This window comes from Canis aureus, chromosome 2 (assembly GCF_053574225.1).
Source record: "Canis aureus isolate CA01 chromosome 2, VMU_Caureus_v.1.0, whole genome shotgun sequence".
Taxonomy (NCBI): domain Eukaryota; kingdom Metazoa; phylum Chordata; class Mammalia; order Carnivora; family Canidae; genus Canis; species Canis aureus.
This window is the reverse complement of record NC_135612.1, coordinates 9,320,329-9,341,641: the sequence shown is the minus strand read 5'-3', so window position 1 is coordinate 9,341,641 and position 21,313 is coordinate 9,320,329. Positions and strand designations below refer to the sequence as shown.

The following is a 21,313-nucleotide window of genomic DNA, read 5'->3' as shown; positions in this document are numbered from 1 at the left end:
ATGTTACTATGCCTGGTGTTGTGCCACAAGCCTCTTAAAAAGAATTTAAAGTTTTTAAAAATGATCTCTATCTATACATAGATAGCCTTTAATGTTTTGTTTTGTTTTTGTTTTGCTATTCTCTTAGGTGATTACCACTGTTGTCTTTCATCTAACCTGCTCTTGATTCCCACTAGTCTATTCATTTCATTTACTGTATTCTTCAGCTCTGATTGGCTCTTTCTTACAGTGAGCACCTTTGTGACCATTACCTTCAACTCTTTGTCGGATAAAATACTTCCGTTTTGTTAGATCCCCCCCCCCCCCCAACCTGGAGTTTAACTTCTAAATCAATGAAAAAGTCAATCTTCTGTCTACTTCTTTGGTTTGACTTTTTGTGTTTGAATTAGGCAGAACAGCTCTCTACCTCTCCCTGTCTTGAAGTAGTAGTCTTGGGTCGGGGCCACGGCTTGTGCAGCTTTGGCAGGCTTGCCAGGGCGTGCTGCATTGGGGTTGCCTCAGCATCTGGCTGGAGCTCAAGCAGACACGAGCTGGGGCCACCTGATGTGAGCTAGGGTCTCCGGGTACACTGGTCTAGCCCTAGTATGCTGGCTAGAGTGCCTAGATCCTGCCTCAGTTGACAGTATTGAGTTCCAACAGTTCCAGCCAATTTGGCAGACACTCTTGGATTAGTACATAGATTTCCTTCAGTTACAGTTTAGTTGCTCTTTAAGCTATTGGTTCTTTGTGGTGTGCCAGGGCAGGTGAGTCTGGGTGTGGGCCCTTCACAGATAACCCTCCTACTGCACATTTCTGCACTGGAGATGGGGTCTCTGTTGTTACCGTGTCTCTGTCTCTCCTCTTTTCTATGTGGTCCGCCTCTGGTTTGTTGCATAGACAAATCTCAGTTCTTCTTCAAGGGGAACTGCTTCAAATGTAGATGTAGATGGTGTGTGTCTGTGGGAGGAGGTGAATTCAGGGTTCATCTCCACTGCCATCTTGGACTGCCTTCTATATTTGGATACTTTAAAAGCTTCCCTCTGGTGGTGGCCCACCCCTTGGCTCCAGGGAAGGATGAGACTGGAGGGATCCTCAGGTAAAGCCAAAAGCAGATCTAATTGGTGGGACTTGAGCTGCCGACAGGGCACATGAATGCCCTCTGCATGCCTCTACATTATCTGCCCTTGCTCTTCTCTCCGTATTCCCAAGGAAAAGATAGAGCAGTTACAGAAGGTGAGGCTGCCAAGGAGGCAGAACACTACAATGGTACAGACACGTCCTTGAAGGCAGTGATGAAATAAGGCACCAAGCTGTCCAACAGGGGGTGCAACATGCTCTCAGTGGCCTACAAGAAAATGGTCAGGGGTAGAAGGGTCTGTTCAGTGCTATCTCTCCAACACTGATCAGAAAACAGGTCCTCCTACAAAGAGTTGCAGCTGATTAAAGACTGTCAGGACAAAGTGGAGTCTAAACTGGAGTCCATGTGCATCATGGTGTTGGAATTGTTGGATAAGTAGTTGAAGCCAATATAACTAATCCAGAGAGTAATGTGCCCTCTCTGAAAATGAAAGGGGATTACTTCTGGTTCACTTTGTTGAAGTTCCAAATGGTGATGATCAAAAACAAATGATAGTTTCCAAAGAGCATACTCAGTGGCTTTTGTTAAAAAACAAAATAGAGATGCAATTGACATACAATCTGCCTGGGGCTGGCTCTTAACTTGTCTTTAAGATCCTTAATAACCTAGACCTTGCCTGCACACTAGCTAAAATGACTTCTGATGAGGCCATTGCAGAACCTGATAGCTGATATTCTGAGTGAAAGCTCCTACAGAGACAGCATTCTCATTAGTTGCTTAGAGACAACAAGTGGACAACAGACGGCAGGGAAAGAATATGAATGTGGCAAAGGGACAGAAAACTGAATGCATAAAGGGTTATCTTCCTCTTTTGCCTTAAGAAACCTTTTTATATTCCTCATATCCTTTGGACTTTCCAGCAAAGAAACCCATTCATGTATATAGGATCAACTTTTTAGGCTGCAACTTTTGGAAAACTATATTTATTTCTGTTTATCTTGGTTTTCCTGGTATTCAGTTACTACTGTACAAAAGTAAAGTAGCTTCATTTTAAATAAAAGTAACTTCTGGACACTAATGTAGAAAAATAAAAATGTATTTAGTATTTTAAAATCTGTACCAGGTGAGGTGCCAGTGTGGCTCAGTTGGTTAAGCAGCCTGCTCTTGATTTGGGCTCAGGTCATGATCTCAGGGTCATGAGATTGAGCGCAAAGTCAGGCTCCATGGTCAGCATGGAGAGTCTGCTTGAAATTCTCTTTCCCCACTCTATCTCTGCCCCTCTCCCCACTTGCATGTACCCTCTCTCAATAAATAAAAAATCTTTAAAAAAAAGCATCTGAACTAGGTCTGCAAGGGACTGTGTTTTATATTATTGTAAAGAAATCACTGAGCTGAAGAATACAATAACCCTAGAAGGGGTTCGACAACAGATTTGATGAAGCAGAAGGAAGTGTCCCAGTCAACTTTAAGACAGGCAGAGAAACTCCCACAAGAGCAGCAAAAAAAGAATGGAAAAAAGTGAAGATAAAGGACGTCAAGCAGATTAACACTGTAATGGCAGTGAGATGAGAGAGATGAGAGGAAAACGTATTTGAAGTAACAATGGCTGAAGTGGACACCATAAGGACAGGACCCAGGGGGCTGCTGTGCACACCTCACAGCAGTGAATGCCAGGATCTGTCCTTTGGCTGTATGTGCAGGGAGTTGGAGCAGCAAATATACCAAAGTCAGAATATAAAAAAAATGACAGCATTTGGGTTGGGAGACAAGTGGGGGATGAGGGACATTCAGAGCAGGGTAGGTGCTGCTCCAGATGGCATGGCTGAGCCTGGAGTTTCTGCTACCACAGCAGAGTGACTGAGGTTTCAGATGGCTAACAGGACAAAGGGGTAAGGCCAGTTAAAGGGAAAAAAAAGAATGGCTGAAAACTTCCCTAACCTGGAGAAAGAAACAGACCTACAGTTCCTGGGAGCTCAGATTCCAAACAATATGAACCTCAAAAGACGCAAACCCAGACACATTTATAATTAGAGAAAAGGCAGGAATCTAAAAAGGAAAAAAACTTGTTACATATAAGGGAACTCAATAAACTACCCGATTTTTCAGGAGAAACTGTAGGCCAGAAGGGAAAGTCATGATATATTCAGAATATTGAAAGAAGAGAACTTCCAATCAAGAATACTAAGCCTAGCAAAGCTACCATTCAGAATTAAGACAAACTTTTCCAGACAAGCAAAAGCTAAAGAAGTTCATCATTAAATCAGCCTTTAAAAAATGTTACAGAAAATTGTTTAAGCTGTAAAGAAAGGGTGCTAATTAAAATAAAAGTGGTAAAAATAACTATATTAAGGTAGAAAGGAGATAAAAAGTAGTAAAAGGGATCCTTAGGTGACTCAGCGGTTTAGCGCCGCCTTCAGCCCAGGGTGTGATCCTGGAGACCCAGGATCGAGTCCCATGTCAGGCTTCCTGCATGGAGCCTGCTTCTCTCTCTCTCTCATGAATAGATAAAAAAAAAAATTAAAAAGTGGTAAAAGGTGATACCAAAACAAAATGTTGTGAAAGGAAAAAATAGTTCCAAAATGTATGTGAACTTGTTTTTATCAAATTAAAATATAGTGCTATAAATAACATTTTTACATAAGCCTTATGGTAATCACAAAGGAACACCTACAACAGATGCGCAAAAGAGAAAGGATTCTAAGCATGCCACCAAAGAAAATCATCAAACCACAAAATCAGAGAATAAGAGAAAAAGAAAGAGGAACTACACAAAAGGCAGTAAGTACATACCTAAATTCTCCAATCAAAAGACATAGGCTGAATGGATTTAAAACAATACAGGTATATGTTGTCCATACTATATAAGGAGATATATGGATATACCAAGTGAAACTGCAGGGACGGAAAAGAGCTATTTCATGAAAATAGAAATCAGAAGAAAGCTGAGGTAGCTATGAGACAAAAGGTAGTATGAGACAAAAGGGACTTTACAACAAAATTATAACAATAATAAAAGGCTTTCCATATTGATGAAAATGTCAATCTACGGGGTACCTGAGTGGCTCAGTGGTTGAGCGTCTGCCTTTGGCTCAGGTCATGATCCTGGAGGGATCCTAGGATGGATTCCTGTGTCGGGCTCCCAGCAGGGAGCCTGCTTCTCCCTCTGCCTGTGTCTCTGCCTCTCTGTGTGTCTCTCATGAATAAATCTTTTTTTTTTTTAAATGTCAATCTAAGAAAAGGACAGAACATAAATATTTATGAACCCAATAGAAAAGCAACCAAATATACAAAGCAATATTAGAAGACCTAAAGGGAGAAATAGCTATACCTTAGTAGTAGGAGACCTTAGTACTCTGCTCCAATGAATAGATCATCCAGATAGGAAATCAATAAAGAAACCTTGTCCTTAAATGACATGTTAGACCAGATGGACGTAATAGATGTATGCAGAACATTCTATCCCAAAGCAACTTTCTTCTCAAGAGCACATGCAACATTCTCCAGGATAGATCATACATTAGGTCTCAAGACAAACATTAACATATTTAAGATTAAAAGCATCCTTTATGACCACCGTGGTATGAGGCTAGAAGTCAATTATGAGAAGAAAACTGGAGAATTCATAGGTGAGGAGATTAAATTGCAAATGAAGCAAAGAAGAAATCAAAAAAATATTTGAAAGTAAAAAATAGCTAGGTTTCTAGAATGCAGCAAACCTAGTTCTAAGAGAAAATGTCATAGTTATGAAGGCCTACTTCTAGAAATAAAAATCTCAACCTAAGTTTATACCTCAAGGAGCTAGAAAAATAACAAAGGAAGCCCAAAGTTAGTAGAAAGGAGAAAATGAAGGTCAGAGCAGAAACCAATGAAATCGATACTAAAAAAAAAAAAAAAAAAAAAAAGTACAAAGTCAATGAAACTGAGTTCTTTGAAAACAAATAAAATTGACCCTTAGCTAGACTCACAAAGGAAAACCCCAGTACTGTCAGAAATAAAATACAATAAAATCATAATACCACAGAAATACAAAGGACTGTAAGAGTATACTAACAAAGTGGACAACCTGGAAGAAATGGATAAACCCTTAGAAACAAAACCTTCTAAGACTGAAAAAAACCTAAAATAGAAAATCTGAGGAGACCAATTAATGGTCAGGAGACTGAGTCTATCATCAAAAACCTCTCAAAAAAACCAAACTGCAGGACCAAACCACTGCACTAATGAATTCTACTCTTTCTCAAATTCTTGGAAGTAAAAGAACAGTGACCACTCCCTACTCATTTTGTGAGACCAGTATTACCCTGAGACCATAACCTGAAAAGATGCCCTAAGAAACTTACAGAGCAATATCCTGATGAACATAAATTCTCAATGAAATACCAGCAAACCAAAGAATGGATTCAGACCCCATGATGCAATAGGATTTACTGCAGAACTAAAAGGATGGCTCAACATCCACAAATTCTCAATGTAATAAGCCAAATTAACAAAATTAAGGATAAAAATCATATCTCAGTACATGGAGGAAAAAAAACACTTTCAAGGTAAGTCCACTGAAAACTCTACGACATAAATCACTTTTATTTCTTCTGTATATTGAGGAAGTGGGATAATTTTAGAGTTCTGCATAGAATTTACATAGTTTACCAAAATTACTCGTGTCTGCAATATGTAGGCTAATTTTCCTTAGAAAGTTCTGAGAAATGTGAGAAAATGAGAGACAAGAGCTCCTCATGTTCGGAAGCTGGTCTGGTGCCGAGGGCCATTTATTCTCCCATTTGATAAACAATCTCACAATTTACCAACTTAGGCCAAGGTCACTTTGAGACACAAATGAGAAACGGAAAGGCCAGTTCATGATTCTAAGTGCAAATAAAAAAACAAGGTCATCGTACCATTTACAAGAGAATGAACGCTTTTAGTGTAAAAAAAAAAAAAAAAAAAAAAAAAAAAAAGAGAGTATCTTTTCTCCCCACTCCCAATCCTAGAATTGTCCCTGCTTTCCGAGTGTCCATCTCAGAGAGCTCACTCTTCCTTCGACCAAAGCTAAATGGTGAAATGGATTCGAACACCCTCTTCGGAGACACTCCCCGTTCCTCGATGGTGTGCATGCCCTCCCTCCCTGAGGTGAGAACACACCTTGTTCACTTCCAACGTCTCTCTGGCCACTTTTGGCTAAAAGTCCTTGACAGCAACGAAGAAACTAGCATTACAAAAATAGAGAACCTTTCCATTTGAGATCTTATGGGTAAATTCTGCAAACGACCTACACTTGGGAAAAATGTCCTTTGACCAGCATACTAGTTCTTGCAGGACGTGACCTAGCTTCTTAGTGCTCACCTTTTTACTGCTCCATATTAACAAATACCATAGTTTCAGGTAATATAAGGGAGGATTTCCATTTCTCTCATCCCCTTGGCCAGGATCTGCCCAATTACTATGTCCTACTGTCCCCTCTAGCTTGCTTCTTGCTGTTTAGCGCCCTGTGTTTGACTTCTCTGTTTATCATCTATGAGCAGTACTGGTACAGAACAGGCTGTTCTATAGAAGCTGTCATGGTTCTTTATAAAATCAAAGATTCCTGAACTATAAAAAGGCATCAGATCTACAGTAAGACGCTGCCAGACTATAAATATAAAAACCCATATGTGCTTTAAAGGCCACTGTCGTTATTAGAGTATAATGTAAAAGTATCCTACAGTTTATATTCGTATCTTGGGACTATCAAATTCCGGGGTATAATTCCTTCCAATCGCGGTTCTGTATCTAACTCAGATGTGAACACTTGCTGTAATATTGGGCAGCTTTATACGTGGTTACTCGGTTTCTTTCTCCTATTAGAAGTACCCACTGTCTTAGACATCAAAGTAGACTGAACAAGGTTCTTGGAAGGACTAACTAAATAATTGGCTATCTATTAATCAAATTTTCCATCTACTTAAGTCATTCAGCCATCCATTGCTTTATTCATTAATCTGATTGCCTGCCTGTCATTTATCTCTTAAAATTACAAATCCCTAGGGGATCCCTGGGTGGCTCAGTGGTAGAGGTCTGCCTTCAGCTCAGGGTGTGATCCTGGAGTCCTGGGATCAAGTCTTACATTGGGCTCCCTGCATGGAGCCTGCTTCTCCCTCTACCTGTGTCTCTGCCTGTGTGTGTCTTTCATGAATAAATAAATATTTTAAAAAATTACAAATCCTTGCTTTGGCCATTTACCATCTAGGTCATGTGATTGGGAGCAAGTTGCCTCCCTAAGCTTCTCTCCCACCACTCCTCTACTCATCAGGTCTGTCGATCCTGGCAGGGTCCTACCTCAGGGGCTTTGCATTTCTCTTTATGTTGGGAAAGCTTGTACAGACCATAGACTACATAGATGGTGCACTTAGTCTTGTAATATTTTGTAAAACACCGTATATACTTCCAACCATAGTGAAGCTCCAGTACTCATCACTCTCATAAAAGATATTACTTGTTATTAGAGAAATTAGTAAGTTCTAGTCATAAACGATACTGAAATAGATACAAAAATCTACATAGACTCTTATGTTGTATTTTTACAAGACACTATATTTTAAGTAACTTTACTGTGATTATGAGGTTATAATTCATGAAAATAAATTTAAATGGGATTTGCCTAACTATAACTCAATCATAATATTCTTCATCAAGTCAATCATTGTAGGTAAGTGTAACTTTAATGAAGGCAGATAATTAACTTTAATTTGCAAATGAGTGCATTTAAATAATAATTTAGAATTTTCACCTAATAGAATAGCACCTTATTCTCTAACAATATTAAATGAAATATAGCTTATCATATTAACTCACTTTTTCTTAGCGTTGGAAATGTGAAATAAGATACATGCGATTATCTAATGTGACATAAATAATAGTGACATCTATGTTAATTAGCTATATGACTGACTAAATATTATAGCTTACAGTTAGAAAATATTTCATTTTTAAAAAGCATCATCAAATGAAATATAGAATCATGAGTTATAGTACAACTTTAATAGGAAATGGATATAGTATATACATGGAAACAGTGCACAGTATTTTCTAGTATCTGGTTAATCTCCGGGATAGTATTATGAAACAAGTACATAATTGTAGTGAAATAAAAAAAAATCTTTAAATAAATGTTAAAGGTGCAAATAGCCTCATTATAATTTTCCAAGAATGTGAATTCATAAATCAGAATGCTCCTTGTTTAACCCTGAAAGTATGACACTGAGTAAATCACCTCACCTCTCCAAACTTAATTTTTTCACCTATAAAATAGCCCTAGTATAATTCACATAATCTTTATAAATATAATATCCATGTAAATCTTTTTAAAAATAAGTATTCGGTATTAGTAGTGGTTATAGTCAGTTGTCATTATTTGCAACAAGGAAAGATGAGGCTTACTTTGTAACCCCTGATTTTTTTTCCCTCACATTTACGAGTCTTGTGCCTGTTGAAGAAGAGAAACGGTATGCAGGCTAGATCTAGAATCTTCTCTGTGGCATTCTCAGGAAGCAGCACTGCTCCAGCCAAGTGACTTATCGTCCACAAGACCGGCATGAAGTCTGTTCCATTTGTCCCAAACTAGAATATAGCCATCACAATAATCTAATGAACATGAGATCTGTGCAGAAGGAAAAGGAAATGAGTGTGGCACCTACCATGTTTTACTCTGCACAGGACGTTACCTGATGTCTGTAAATCTTGTAAATAGTGTAATTTATGAACTATAAATCTTGGAATGTTTAAATCTTGTAAATTTAATGTAGGTTGGTCAGTGGCCTAGTCTCACCAATCCATACAATTAAAAACACCTATAGGGGTGCCTGAGGGGCTCAGTGGTTGAGCATCTGCCTTAGGCTCAGGGTTGACCCAGGGATCCTGGGGTCGAGTCTCCCGCATGGGGTTCCCCACAGGGAGCCCGCTTCTCTATTTATGTCTCTGCCTCTTTTGGTGTGTCTCTCATGAATAAATAAAATCTTTAAAAAATAAAAATAAAATAAAAATACAAACACCTAAAGAAGGAGATAACAATGCTGTAGTACTTGGAAAACAAAGTAGTTTAAAATATGACATTATGGGGATGCCTGGGTGGCTCAGCAGTTGAGCATCTGCCTTCGGCCCAGGGTATGATCCTGGAGTCTCGGGATCGAGTCCCACATCGGGCTCCTGCATGGAGCCTGCTTCTCCCTCTGCCTAGGTCTTTGCCTCTCTCTGTGTCTCTCATGAATAAATAAATATATATTTTTTTAAATCTGACATTATGTCATTCTTTATTCTGGGTAGGGAAGGTTGCTGCTATAGGTATGCAAATAAGCTAGTTTCCAAATTAGGACTAAAACTCATGTTGAGAGTTACTATCTCTTTTGCAAGAGAATTTAGATTATGATTTTATTTTTCTGTTCTATTTGAGAACATATTGCAACCTAATCTATTTCAACCCTTGGTATCATTAAATATGGAATATAAACATTTTTAAAAACAGTTTCATATCAATTTATTAATTCCAGTTATGCCAACAACTTCCTCGGAGATATATGGCACATTTGAGTATATTGTGTAAATGTACATAATGAAGAATGGCAATGAGGACAAGGAAACAGAAAGCTGGATTGTAGCAAATGATGGACCAGATTGTCTGTTTTGGGATCACTCAGAGACTTCCAAACATTCAGTATTTCTTTGTGGATATCTGGCAATTGTCAGGTTCCCATCTTTAGTTACTATTCTCATCCAGGGTAGGGTAGGGAAACTTAACAAAGCTATTAAAAGTCGGATTTAAAATAGACCACAACATTGAACTCCAACTCCTAATTCTGCTAATAGGTCTCCAAATCATCCATATTTAAATCAAATTTGTAGTGTTATTTTAAACCATTCAAAATCTTCACCAAAACTTCAGCAAAGTCTTTGGGCAAAATAGATGATAGTGAGCCCTCTCATCAGGTTTACAGTGTTTTAGCTTTAAATTGGACTGAGAAATAGATGTGACATTTCTCTGGGGGAGCATCTAAAGATATATGCTGCTGTTTTATGTAACAACATAAACCTTTTCCCTGGATATTTAAAAGATCCTGATCCGTAAAATGTTTTCATTTTATGATCCTAAAGATACACATTTTAGTGTTACAATTTTAAAGATATTGCTTTATAAACATTTTTAAATAGGTTATACTATTTTAATTTTCCTTTTGGTATATTTATTTTGCTTTGTTTTAATTAATATTTGCTTTTAAAATAAAATGCCATGATCATTCATTTTCAAAATCACAGCAACCGGTGAATGTTTCCTATGATTAAACAACTTCAAATTCACTCTTATAGTTGTGTTTACCACAAAACCATTGTTTTGAAATGATGTGTGATTCTCCATCCATCCTATGCAGTTACCTCATGTCGTCTACCTACTGTCCAAAGGATAGACCCTTACTTCGACTCCAATGTGCCTCCCTAGAGAGATCCGGGTACAAAGAGATTAGGGTGAGGCAAGCAAGGCAACTATGGTACGAATTTTCAGGAGACTCTCACTCTCAGAGCAAGTACACCACCCTGTTCTCATGTCTTATGTGACCTTGAGAGTGAGTGTCTACCCTAAGTTTTGCACCCAAGCTGCCTCCCTTACTTCATTTTAGTCCTCAACCAAATTTTCCTAAGAGAACACACACAGTATTTCTCCTTCTGACTTTATGTGAGGATGGTTTGGGATTAGATACTCCATGTAAGAATTGCCATATCATGGAGTTACGTATACGTCAACTGACTCGCTGGTACTACACTACGGTCCAAATGTCCACAACAATCTACCCTGCAGGAGATGTGCATGAAGTTTCCTATTACATTGTCGTATTATTAGTATTATTTAGCACTCTAGTATTAGCCAGTCTAATGGTTCTAACATATTTTTTGATTACTAATAATTCTGTGACTTCCCCTTATTTGTGTTTGGTACTTTTTCATTTTAATCTTTTCAAAATCCCTTTTCACATCTTTTACATATATTTGTATAAGAATTGTTCTTTTCATAAGAGTTTATACTATTCCAGGCATTGATTCTTAGATTGGGAGAAGATACTTATAAATCTAAATCAATAATTATCTATTTACTAATTTTGTACACAGTGCCCTTTATTAAAAAGAAACCTATCTTGCTGTAACCAAATGTATTAATTTTCTTTCTTTTCATTTGTATTTTTACATTTTTAAGAAGTTCTTTCTACTATGCTAGATGGTCTCCTAAACTAACTTTCTATTTTTGCCTTTTATATTTAGATGTTAGTGTGTCTAGAATCCACAATCATATGCAGGGTTGGCGAGTGTGATTGAATGGCTTCTGTTCATTGCTATTACCTTCTCTCCCAATAATGGAATTAAAGGTCAAAAACTTTTTGAGACCTCTCAGTAGAGTAAGACTATACACCTCTACTCCACTGACTTTGGGTGTTGCCCATAAGGCTTGCTTTGGCCAAAGTAACCTGAGAAGATACAAAATGGTGCAAGGTCAAGCAGAGAGACTTTGAAAGGCATCACGTGTTTCCATTTGCCGCCACTCCTGCCTTCCTACCACCCTCCATGACAAGAGCAGACCCCCCAGTGACTGCTATTCCTTTTACTGAAGTTTTAGAATGAGACCATATAAAGCAACCCTGAATGCAAGCCTAGCCAATCTCAGCCAAGGCAAAGATTGATTATCCAATCCAAGGGCAAAAAATAGGTGTTGCCACAGCCAAACTTGACTAACAGATACATGAACTCTTTCTGACTTTTCAAAGTGCCATTTTTCTGTCAGGGTGACATGAAAAGCATAATAAAAAGTTTCAAAAAGATCTAACTAGGTATCTTGTATTAAAAAGTTTTAAACTATTCTCTCTGTGTTAAAGAGCAATTTTCCAGATGTCAAGCTAATCATGAACATTTTAAGGGAAACTAGGGTTTACATTCACTGCTAAAGCACACTGCTATATTTTTCTAAGTGGAGTGTACCTTGAGGGTGTCAACAAAGTGTATGGCTGGGGTATTGAGATCATAGTAAATGTATACTGCATGAAGTTCACTTAAGAAAACTGAAGTCATACTTAAACTTTAAATTATCTGTTTACGGACATATCTGTTTAATTCTAGGGCCTGTGTGCAGTCATTTTTCCTAGATCTTCTCCTATAGCTCCAGCAATATAGGTGGCCAAACCATGATTAATGACCCCAACTCTTAAAAGTGTGTGATTCACTATTTAGCTTCTTTATTACTTGAGTCATTTAATATACTCAGTGATTTCAGTGATTTGGGCTCTCCTAGTTAGTAGTTTTGAAAACATACATTTGTACCATACTAGTCTTTTGAGGTAGGGGATATAATTACACAGAAAGTTTTTTTTTTTCTTTTTTCTTCTATTATTTTTTTTTTCTATTTCTCTCCCCTTTCTTCTAAAACTATTTTTCTTAACTATTTAGGTCATAGTTCAGAAAATTATACTATAGATATTGCTGCTTACGTAAGATTGCATAAATAAAAAGGCATAGTATACTTAAATGAAAATGATTCCATTGCTCTCATCCTTAAATATACCACAGAATGAGCCAAAAGAACTTACTGTGTATTCCATGATATTTGGCCAATATGTCTTAATTCATTTCAACAGATCATGATCAGTGAAAGAGTTACTAATTTAATCTCCAACTAGGTTCCTGTACTACTATAATAATAATGATAATTATCATTTAATGGACACTAGGTGCCACAGAACTGTATTAAAAGTAATTGTCAGGAGCAGATAGGTTCTGCTATCTTAAATCCTAAAATATCAAAGCCTTACTACTATAAAAATTTCTCATTTATGAAAAATTCTTTGTAGTAAGTCAGGGATTTCCCTCCATTTCCTGATGTCTGCTATTTATGGTTTCCAGGATTGATGAGGCGGGGCAAGAGAGAGAAGAAAGAAGAAACACACTAACCCTTAAATGCTCAGACTGGATGTGACACATCACTTCCTCTCACATTCTCATTTGCCAGAGCACAGTCCCCCCAGTCCTCCACTCTGAATTAGGCTTACGCATGTTGTCATCCTTTCTTCCCAGAAAATGAGAATAGTCCATTGAACAGTTAGAACTGCCTCTACTAAATGAATAAAATGTTTCCTTTGAAATCATTTTCATTTCTATGAACTTACTCTTAGGGCTCCTATTTGCAAACAATCTCAGACTTTTATTCCAAAATCTGGAGTACTTTCTCTACATGTCACCCACTGAATAATCATGGGACAATGGCAAAGTTTTAACTGTTCCCAGAAATAGATTAGCTAACTGGCCATCATCATGTGACATTTAGCTCGACTTCAATATTTGCTCTCAGGCAAGAACTCTAGGAAACTCCTTTTCTTTGGGCAGGGCTGCCATGTCCAGATGTAGAAAGGGAATGGTGTCCACAGATTCATTAGCCTTAATTGTCCAATGGAAACAGGAATAAAGGGAAAAGTTCTATCAGTCATCATTATAATTGTAAAGTGTAACATGAGGGCCTTTGCAATCATGAAAGTTTAAAAAGGCAAGTGAAAAGATAGGAATGAACAAAGACAAGAACAGTGGCAGTAAAAGAAGTTAACAGACAACCTGTGCTGAAAAACAGCAGAGAGAACCTCACCGTCTCCAACAACACAGAAGCTTGAAGAAAACTCTTCACTCTATTTCTCTTTTCTTTCCCTCTTGTCCTTTAGTTTGCTTTGTTGTTCTTTTCTGGCATTGGTCTTTTTCACCATCATGTAAAAATAGAATTGAAAATTCTCTTGCTTAGGAAAAGCTTATTAAAAGGATGGATTCAGCTATTACATTTAGGAAAAATGTACTAGATTAATCTTTGTTGCAAGGTAAAAGTAATGTAGAATAAATAAAAAATATTCAAGTGTCTCCCTACTCCCTTCCTCATTCCTCGACTTTGATCTCCTTTCTTTCAGACATTCTCTGTTACCTCCGCAAAAGCAAGTGAATGAATAGCAGTCAATAACTTTCCCTTAGTATGAGGGATGAAACTACCAGGGCAGGCCTTCAGTCTGAACCTCAAAAGAAAGCCTGGTTCAGGCAGTCATATGCCAAACTGCTGCACCCTGAAAGTCTGACACACCTATATATCTCACTATTTTTAGTGACAACATTTAATTTCAGTAGTTGATAAAAACCAAATGACTTCACACAACATTACCATTAGAGCATTTTATGCTACCATAAAAGAGGCACTAATTACCAGAGGAAGTCAGGGACAGCTTTATATTTTTCTCTATAAATGACATAAAACATTGGAAGCTCTATAGTTAGTATCATTTCGTCATGGGTTCTTTTTAGATTTAAATATAGACCATTTCCAAGCTCATTTTGGAAAGCTCATGTTTGAAGAATTGCGAATGACCTATTTACACTATAAGCATTTCTTCAAAATTGATAAAAGGAGTTTACTTCAGTCCCAAAACAAAAATGCTCACTTGTGCTAAATCACCAGAGAGCTTCTTATCCAAGCCTCCGTATTTTCTACTTGATTCTTTATCACCCACAACGAAGCTCTCTTGCAAGTAGAAAGAATCTAAACCCGGTAGATTTCAATGGCAATGCTACAAAAAGTGTCTTCCTATTATAGGCACTAAACCTAAATAGAAGAGGAGGAATGAGTCTTATTTTATTGGATCACTTCAAATTGTTGCCTTGAGATCATGGTACTTCTGGAATAAAATAAGATTAAGCATTTTACAGTCTATTTTTACTATATTGTATTTTTTTTTTTAAAGTTCCTATGAGGTAGTTCACAGAAGAATATTTTAATGAATTCAAAAGGAAAACAAATGACCACCACCTACATTATGTAAATGTTAAGGGCAACACTGGACAAAGTGCAATTATGTGAAACATGTGCTGAATACAATCATACTTTGAATACGGTCTGTTTCTTCCAATGTTTAATTCTATGCTAGACAATTTCAAGTCCATTTTCCTATTTCCAAACCAAGCTACAACTTGTCAGGTTGTATTTTATCTTAGAGCTAGGTTACCAGAGATATTTAGTGAATACTAGTACAACGAATAATTATGCATTGCATTTATGTAGAAGATCAACAAGTGCAATGCAATTGCAAGTCAAAGTATATTCTCCTATATTTCCAACATAAAGAAATACAAATCTAAGCTCAGAGTCCTTAAGTACCAAATTAATATCATATACGGTTGACCCTTGAACAACATGGGTTTGAACTGCATGGGCCCAGTTACACTCAGCTTGTTTTTAATATGGTACAGTACTGTAAATGTATTTTCTCCTTCTTATGATTTTCTTAATAACATTTTCTATTCTCTCACTAACCTTATTGAAGGAAAACAGGATGTTATACATATACAAAATACATGTCAATCAACTATTTATGTTATAGGTAAGGCTTCTGGTCAACATAAGCTATTATAAGTTTTTGAGAAGTCAAAGGTATACATGACCTCTCAGGGGGGTCAAAGCCCCTAACCGTCGTGTTGTTCAAGGATCAACTGTAATTAGTAATGACTGACAAAACTTGACAATATTTCTCCAAAGTCTAGGAGTATAATAGGAAAAAACGTAAAGCAAAAGAGCTTGGGTTTTAAAATTGAATTATTAGTTAAAATAGTTAATACCAGTATTGTAAGGTGTAATTTTTTATAAAGGTATGCTACCAAGCTATAGCAGTCTTAGAAAGAAATGGATAAATACAGAAAACCATCCTTCTATGTTTGTCTCATTAGAAAGAATCAACATGTTGCTATTTCAAAATTTTTATCTCAGATCCTTTGTACTTGTATTCCTAAAGGAAGTAAAACAGTGAAGAATAAGCATTATGCATTCATTAAATGCCAGCTATGTGGCGCTGTGTTTTTTTGCTTGGAATTCAAGGATGAAACATATTTTCCTTGCCTTTTAAGATAGTGTTTGGGAGTAAGCAGGAAATTACATACATCATTCCAGTTCAAGAGAGTAATTATTAAGTAGGTATGTAAGAAATCTACAAAAGCCTTAATACTTCTCTCTTAGAGCTTCCACTTATCCTGTTTCATAGCAACTTATTTTTATTGCTTTTGAAGGTGTGCAGATTACAACAAAGGTTATAATTTTCCTATGAATTATTTTTCCTTATGCAAATGAGCCATGATTTTTAAACAAGGCAAGATTTTGGGACAATACCAAAAGGAGTGTATCTATAGCCCATTCTGTTAAAATTATATTGCCAACCTTTTATATTTGGCCTGGAGTTGAATAAAAATAGAAGAATTAGTAAGGATTATACCTGGCATTTTTTAGGTTATGCATTGTACTCAACTACCTGGAAAAATGAATATGTAAATGTAAAATACAGCTCACTTTCCACATGCAGAACCAGGCATCTTGGCTTAGGGCCTTGTCCATGAGCTTTGTTAAATTCGGATAAAGATTCCTTATGGACTAACGACAGCCGTAATTTTTAGAGCCTCCATTACTGGACATACTATAAGAAGTATGCTTTATATAAGATCCCCAGTGCTTGCTTTGGCAGCACATACATAAAATTGGAATGATACAGAGAAATTAGCATGTGCAAGAAGGACATGCAAATTTGTGGAAAATTCCATATTTTTACATCCTTTGTTAATGACAATAAGAATCCATTTGTAAAAATGGCCATACTACCCAAAGCCATCTGCAGATTCAATACAATCCCCATCAAAATGTCAAAGTCATTCTTTATAGAAATGGAAGAAACAATTCTAAAATTTGTATGGAACTAGAGATGACCCTGAAGAGTAAATACAATCCTAAGAAAAAAGAACAAAGCTGGAGGTATCACAGTTACTGATCTCAAGCTACATTACAAAGTCATAGTTACAAAAACATAGTTATAAGGTCCTGGCACAAGAATAGACCTATAGATTAACAGAACAGAAGCTCAGAATTAAATTGTAGCACATGAGGTCAACTATTAAGTGATTAGGGACCCAAGGATGAAAGGATAATCTCTCCTACAAATGGTTCTGAGAAAACAGAAGAAACACATACAGAACAATGAAATTGGACCCCATCTCAGACCACTCATAAATATTAACTTAAAATGGATCAAAAAGGTAACATAAAAAATGATAAAACTCCTAGGAGAAAAGAAAAGAAAAAAGCTCATCAGTACTGGTCTCAGCAATGATTCTTTTTGGACATGACACCAAAAGTACAAATAATGAAAGCAAAAAAAAATCAACAAATTGGGAATACATCAAACTCAAAAACTTCTGCACAGAAAAACAATTTGGCGGGGAAGATAACCTACCAAATAAAAGAAAATTTTCCCAAATGATATATCACATAAGGGGTTAATGTCCAAAATATGTGGAAAACTCATGGAACTTAAAAGGCATCTGATTTTTAAAATGGCAGAAAAATAAAAAATGGCAGCAGACAGGGCACCTGAGTGGCTCAGTTAAGTGCCTTCAGCTCAAGTTGTGATCCTGATTCCAGCATCCTGGGATCAAGTCCCCATATTACATTGGGACATTGGGCTCTGTGATCAGAGGGGAGTCTGCTTTTCCCTCTTCCTGTCCCCCTGGCTTATGCACTCTCTCTCTCTCTCTCTCACTCTGTGTCTCTGAAATAAATAAGTAAAATCTTGAAAAAAAAAAAAAAAAAGATAAAAGAAAAATAGGCAAAAAAAACAAAACATTTTCCCAAAGAGGACCTCTAAAAGGCCAAAAGACATATGAACAGATGCTCACTATCTCTAATCATCAGGAAAATGTCAATCAATACCATAATGAGATTTTCACCTCACACCAGTTAGAGCGTCTATCATCAAGAAGTCAAGAACAACCGGTGCTGGTGAGGAAATGGTGAAAAGCAAGGCTTACACATATTAGTGGGAATGTAAATTGACCTAAACACCATGGAAAACAATATGCACATTCTTCAAAAAAAATAAAAGTAAGTCTACCATATGATCTGGCAATTCCACTTTTGGGTATATAGCTAAAAAAAATGAAAACAGGATTTCAAAAAGATATTTGCACCTTCATGTTTATTACAGCATTATTCCCAGCTGAGATATGAAAATAACCCATCAGTGCATCAAAAATATGTGTGTGTATACATTTATATATACACACACACAACACGCACACAATGGAATATTACTCAGCCATAAGAAAGGTGGGTATCTTGCCATTTGCCTTGATCACATTGTTAAGGTAAGTCAGAGAAAAGGAAGTACTGTGTGATATCACTCATATATGGAATCTGAAAAAAAATAAAACCTTCAAAAAATAGAGTAAAATTATGGTTACCAGAAGACGGAGACTGGAGAGATAAGATTGATAGTGTTTAAAGTATAAACATAATGAGTAGCAAATAAGCCATAGAGATATAACACACACTATAATGAATATAGATTATTATACCATTATTATGTAATGTCATAAATATTACCACAATGCCAGTCATATATATGACTATACAAATACTATACATGTGTAATTTATTTAAAAAATGCATATATTAACAGAACAGAGTCCCATGAATAAACCCACATATATATGATCAATTAACTGAGGACAAAGGAGACAAAAAATAAAATGGTGAAAGGACACTTTCTTCAATAAATGCTATTGGGAAACTGGACACTTATCTCACACCATACACACACAAAAAAATAAACTCAAAATGGATTAAAGTCTTTACATATCTACTTAGCCTGATTAAACTTAGCATCACACCCTTTCATGCAAATTGTAAGAACCCAAACAGTGTCATTCTTTCATACTCTAACCCAAATTGGATGCAAAATACTTTCTCCTGATTTCCTTGGTAATGATCAGACATACTAGAATGCTTACAAATTAAATGCAGACAAGAGAATTGTTAAAACACACACACACACACAAACCCACAAAAAAGAACCACTACCTGCCCCAGAGTGTATAGATCCTGTTCTGTGATGGAGTCTTGAGTTAGTCAAACACTGAACGCAAAGATTGGCAGGGCCTCAGGAGCAACTTGTCTGTATTTCTTATTTCCCTTCCTTCTCTTTGTCTTTCTCTTCCCATGAGACACTAGTTCATATTTCACCGTCAAGATATTCTTGCTGTATTAAAAATAAAAGTACTCTGCAGCCTTAAGAAGACCAAGAGAAACCAATTTCCAGGCTATATTCCACAAAGGACTTCCTTGATTTCCAGTGTTTTGGGTTTTTGTGTGTGTGTGTGTATATATATATATATATATATATATTTTTTTTTTTTGGAGTTCTAGTTGCCAACACATAGTATTATAACACCCAGTGCTTATCCCATCAAGTGCCCCCCCTCAGAGCCCATCACCCAGTCACCACATCCTCCTGCCCACCTCCCTCTTTTCGTTTCCCAGAGTTAGGAATCTCTCATGTTTTGTTACTCTGATTTTTCCCACTCATTTTCTCTCCTTTCCCCTATAATCCCTTTCACCCTTTCTTATATTTCCCGTGTGAGTGAAACCATAGGATGATTGTCCTTCTCCGATTGACTTACTTCACTCAGCATAATACTCTCCAGTTCCATTCATGTCGAAGCAAATGGTGGGTATGTGTTGTTTCTAATGGCTGAGGAATATTCCATTGTATACATAGACCACATCTTCTTTATCCCTTCATCTGTCGATGGACACCGAGGCTCCTTCCACAGTTTGGCTATTGTGGACATTGCTGCTGTCAACATTGGGGTGCAGGTGTCCCGGGATTTCACTGCATCTGTATCTTTGGGGTAAATCCCCAGCAGTGCAATTGCTGGGTCATAGGGGAGCTCTATTTTTAACTCTTTGAGGAACCTCCACACAGTTTTCCAGAGTAGCTTCGTTTCTAATGTGAAAATGCTCCCAGTTCTACCCAGCACCTGGAGGGGACTAGGGTAGTGTTGGACCTTCTTAACCTTCTAAACAGTCTTACCACAGGGGTTTGACCTTCTCAATCTCACAGAAATTGCATTCATCTCTATCAAGGAGACTCAGGAAGAATGTAATTCATAAAGTTTTCCTAAGAATATAACTTTGGGAGTGGAACTAATTATGGAAGACCTACACTATCTGTGGATCAAAAAGAAAGCAAATACTTTTAAGAACCTTTCTTACCAAAAGCTAGAAATGTCTCTAGAACAGTCTCACCTCTTCGTGTTACTGGTTCCATCCCTGACCTATTTGCTAATCCTCCCTAGACCCTTTGTCAGAACACAGTTTGATCTCCTATTTCCTTGAGAAACTGATATTTTCTTTTTAAAGTCAATGATCTTTCCAGGATCCAAACCATAATTTCTAGTGAACTGACTATATTTCTTTTTTTTTTTTTTTAAGATTTTATTTATTTGAAAGAGAGAGCACACACAAGTGGGTGGAGGGGCAAAGGGTGAGGGAGAAGCAGACTTCCTGGTGAGCAAGGATTCCCAACATGGAGCTGGATCCCAGGACCCCCAGGATCATGACCTGAGCTGAAGGCAGAGGCTTACTGGACTGAGCCACCCAGGAGCCCTTCATTGGTTGGTTCTTTAGCAATATCATCAGCTTGACCAAAACCAATTCGTGAACATACTAGTCTTAGATCTGACATCTTTTTCAAAAGCATACAACACACAAAAGGTGAATCTATGGGGTTAGAAAGTATTATGTGATGACCCCTGGGAACAATCATACATACATAAATACAGGAAAGCAAATAGTTTTAGTTAGTGAGATTGCCTTGAGATGAGTGGAGAATTGTTAACCAGGTAGGGATTCAGGTTCAGGAAATTTAACTTTAATACTTAGGGTAAGGGGCATGGCATGGAAATAACAAAATGTGCAACCAATTAGTAAAAGTAAGGTAAAAGTGAAATAAAATGGAGTGATTTGAATTAAATTAATTTGAACAGAGCTTGGGGATTACTATTTAAATGCTCACGGAACAAACACAATTTATAAGAAAACGTATTGGGAGTACTATATGAAGAATGTACAACTAAATTAAAAAAATATATTCCCACAGAAACTAAGAGATAGAGGTGCTATCTTTCTTAAGTGTTTACTTTCTAAAGAGCTAGTTCTCAGGTCCTTGAAAAATACATTTTTGTATTAAACTGACAAGGAGCTTATTTTGCTTTTGAAAAAATATATATACATTTTGAAGAGACAGAAAAAGAACTTAAAATTACAGGTTTTTTAAAGTAAATGCTCTGGGAAAAGGGAGGAAAGAGAAGTCCTTCCCATTCTTTTCTTTTTTTCTTTTTTTTTTAGAGTGG

At 36.9% G+C, this 21,313-nt stretch overlaps 1 long non-coding RNA gene and 1 pseudogene across 4 annotated transcripts in view; one reads left to right on the top strand and one right to left on the bottom strand.

Annotated features, from left to right (window-relative positions):
• Positions 1-21,313, bottom strand: part of LOC144292679 (uncharacterized) — a 107,337-nt gene that overhangs the window by 17,861 nt on the left and 68,163 nt on the right. Inside the window, exon 1 of one of the 4 annotated variants that reach the window (XR_013360035.1) lies at positions 8,471-8,686. The exons of 2 other annotated variants lie outside the window; for them this stretch is intronic. This is a non-coding gene — a long non-coding RNA (uncharacterized LOC144292679). Of the gene's footprint in view, positions 1-4,111; positions 4,266-8,470; positions 8,687-21,313 lie in introns of those variants that run through there. One more of the 4 variants, XR_013360034.1, reaches the window with a different exon arrangement.
• On the top strand, positions 16,578-16,675 carry LOC144303813 (U6 spliceosomal RNA; annotated as a pseudogene).